The sequence below is a fragment of the Austrofundulus limnaeus genome, unplaced genomic scaffold (genome assembly GCF_001266775.1).
Source record: "Austrofundulus limnaeus strain Quisiro unplaced genomic scaffold, Austrofundulus_limnaeus-1.0 Scaffold512, whole genome shotgun sequence".
In the NCBI taxonomy this organism is placed as follows: domain Eukaryota; kingdom Metazoa; phylum Chordata; class Actinopteri; order Cyprinodontiformes; family Rivulidae; genus Austrofundulus; species Austrofundulus limnaeus.
The window spans coordinates 433,063-437,013 of record NW_013952914.1 but is presented as its reverse complement, the minus strand read 5'-3'; positions in this window follow the sequence as shown (position 1 = coordinate 437,013).

The window sequence follows — 3,951 nt, the reverse complement described above, 5'->3', positions numbered from 1 at the left end:
GGGGGGGGGGTTGCCACCAACACTATTTATGGTGTGCTCCTGACCTCAACTCAGGACGTTGTGGGTCGGTGGGTGGAATACTTCGAAGACCTCCTCAATCCTACCGACACGTCTTTCCATGAGGGCCCGGGTTGGACTCTTCAATCTCTGGTGCCAAGGTCAGGGTGCCAGGGGTGAATGAGATTRGCCCGGAGTTCCTTAAGGCTCTGGGTGTTGGGGGTTGCGTTGGTTGACGCGACTRTACAATATCGCGTGGACATCGGGGGAAGTTCCTCTGGATTGGCAGACCGGGGTGGTGGTCCCCCTATTTAAAAATGGGGACAGCAGAGTGTGTTCCAACAATAGGGAATGACACTTCTGACCCTCCCTGGTAAGGTCTATTCAGGGMTTCTGGAGAGGAAGGTCCATTGGATAGTCGAATCTCGGATTCAGGAAGAGCAGTGTGGTTTTCCTCCTGGTTGTGGAAGAGCAGACCAGCTCTACACCCTCAGCAGGGTCCTGGAGGGTGCATGGGAGTTCGCCCAATCAGTCTACATGTGTTTTGTGGACTTGGATAACGCATTCGACCGTGTCCCTTGGAGACTCCTGTGGGGGGTACTCCGGGAGTATGGGGTATTAGACCCATTGATACGGGCTGTTAGGTCCCTGTATGCCGTATTGCCGGTAGTAAGTCGGACTCGTTTCCGGTGAGAGTTGGACTCCTCAAAGGTTGCCCTTTGTCACCGATTCTGATCATAATTTTTATGGACAGAATTTCAAGGTGCAGCGAAGGTGTTGAAGGGATACTTTTTGGTGACCTTAGGATCACATCTCTGCTTTTTGCGGATGATGTTGTATTGGCTTCATCAGATCGTGATCTCCAGCTCTCACTGGAGCGGTTTGCAGCCAAGTGTGAAGTGGCCGGGATGAGGATAAGTGCCTCCAAATCCAAGACCATGGTCTTGACCCAGAAAACGGTAGTGTGCTGCCTCCAGGTTGGGGAGGAGGTCCTGTCCCTAGTGGAGTATAAGTATCTCGGGGTCTTGTTCACGAATGAGGGAAGAATGGAGCGGGAGATTGACAGACAGATTGGTGCTGGATCTGCWGTGATGCAGGAGCTGTACCAGTCTGTTGTGGTGAAGCGAGAGCTGAACCAGAAGGAGAAGCTCTCAATTTACCAGTCGGTCTACGTTCCTACCCTCATCTATGGTCACYAACTTTGGGTAGTGACCGAAAGAATGAGATTGTGGATACAAGGGGCCGAAATGAGTTTCCTTCGCAGGGTGTCTGGGCTCTCCCTTAGAGATAGGGTGAGAAGCTCAGTCATCCGGGAGGGACTCAGAGTAGAGCTACTGCTCCTCCACGTTGAAAGGAGTCAGTTGAGGTGGCTCGGGCATCTGGTTAGGATGCCTCCTGGATGCCTCCCTGGTGAGGTGTTCTGGGCATGTCCCACTGGGAGGAGGTCCAGAAGAAGGCCCAAGACACACTGGAGGGACTATGTTTCTCAGCTGGCCTGGGAACGCCTTGGGATTCCCCCAAATGAGCTGGCCCAAGTGGCTGGGGAGAGGGAAGTCTGGGTCTCTCTGCTTAGGCTGCTGCCCCCGCAACCTGACCCCGGGTAAGCGGCAGAAAACGGACGGACAGACGGACGGACGGGTCAAGAGAAAAAAATGTTTCAGAAGGTAAAGGCTGATCAGAGTATCACAACCTGTCCTAAAATAGCACAAAGGACAATGAGGTATTTGCACCAACTCACTTTGAAAAACAGACAGAGAGGTTCTTCAGAATTGGCACAAGTGTAATTGAGGTTAACTTTTCTGTGATCGCTACAACTGTGTTGAAATCCACTCCTTTAGATGGTCCGACTAAACTGTTTGCTCTCTCGAAGCCAACTTCAAGATCAAACTTAGCTGAAAATCATGAGAAAATAAGGTTACATTCCTTTAAGGAATGCGTATCGCCCATTTTCTTCAGGCCAGAGACTATACCACAGGTGCCATTCAAGGTCTGTGGGTCACACAACTTCCATCTGGCCTGCTGATGAGGGATAGATAGATAGATAGATAGATAGATAGATAGATAGATAGATAGATAGATAGATAGATAGACTTTATTGTCTGTCCCAAAGGTGACAGAAAATCGTCTTTGATGTGACGTTTCGTGTTTCAAAGTTAAACACAAAATGTTGAAGTTAATTACAACTGGCCCTTTGAGGCTCACCATAACAATCACATGGTCCTAAGTGAAAATTAATGTGACACCTCTGGACTAGATTAAGGCTGTCTTAATTCATGGGCTGGATACTCATAGCTGGGCCACGTGGGCCACATCCTCCCTGGGCAGGGTAGGCTGCTCAAAACTGCTGTGAAATGCAACGGTCTACCCTTCGCCTGACGTTGGCTTTACGTGGGTTTGCGTGACCAGGTGCTGTTTACCATAGTGATCAGATTCATTTCAGATTTAAAATGCGTCAGGACACGTATTTTCAAGTCTTTTTACTGGAACAATAACTTCACAGTTAAAACGTTACACGTAAATAAATCAAAATAAAACATTAATAATTCAGGTTTAACTCCAATATCTACAACAGAGTATTAGGGCCACACAAGATTTTTTAAAGTCATAATTTTATGAGAATAAAGTCTTAATATTAAGAGATTAAAGCCTTAATTTAATTAGAATAAAGTAATATTAAGAGAAAAAGTTATAATCTTACGTGACAAGTCCATTTTCCGTTCCTCATTTCCTCCTTATTTTCCTCACACATGCTGTGTACAGCCATGTGTCTGTGTTTATAAAGTAGTCCATGATGACTTGGGTCACTGTTAGATTAATATACTTTCATCCAAATTAGCTACGTGATGACTAACTCTGTCAATGCATCCATTAATTACAATACTGCTTCAGTTTATAGTTGTTTGCACATTTTCCAAGTCCTGCTACTGATAATTTGATGTGAATGAGCTAAGAGATTAACTATTTATTTTTAAGCAATACTAAAATATATCTTGACAAGTTGCTCAACATTCCTCATTTTAATGCAGTGGTAACTGCATGCTTTATATTACAACTTTAATCGCATAATATTATGACTATTTTATATGACTTTAATGTCGTAATATTATGACTTTATTCTCGTAATTTAAAAAGTTTTTAAAAAGTCTTGTGTGGCCCTAATACTCTGTTGTATCAGCACTTATAGTTGCATTTTTTATTTAACATCTTATTGCTGCATGAATTTCATCAGCTAAGTTGCTAAACTTACTTTTAAAAGCAAATCCTTCAGTCTGTGGTGAATTTCCAAACAACGCCGACTCGTTAAAAGAATAAAAACTCCACCGTCTTCATTTCTCTGTTTATTTTTGCTGCCTGCGCATTGAATCCTGGGATATCCTCGGCCTGTGAGGATACACAGATGCATCCTCAGATTTCAAGAGTTTGTTGGCCGCATTCCTCGGCCGCATGATGAAGAGCCTTCGAATTGGGACGGTACTCAGCGCGGGGCAGTGATGTGTGCAGCCGACAAATGCACACTCATGAGGACCCAGCCCATGAATTGAGACACAGCCTAAGATAATCTCATGATGAGAAGAGACCAGGTTATAGCAGTTGAAGTCAAACTTTATAATTGATGTTAAAGACAATCTCATGTGATTTGTTATCTTATATTATGTGTTGAGGATAACTCTGCTATTACAACTCAACAAAATTAGCTCAACATTTGTAGAATATACAGTTATAGCCATTTTGGATAGCAGATACAGTACAGTTGGCTTTAGTAGCTATCTTAAATTGAGCTGATTCAAAAAGTTATTCTGTTGTAGATTTACATACAATAATTAAATTCATCCAGTCACACATGTCAACCCCTTCTGACTTTTACCTGTAACTCTCAAAGATCTGTAATTTTTACAAAAAATCTGTATTACTCACATGCAACACATTGGAGGAAGGGTTGTGGTGGTGGTGGTG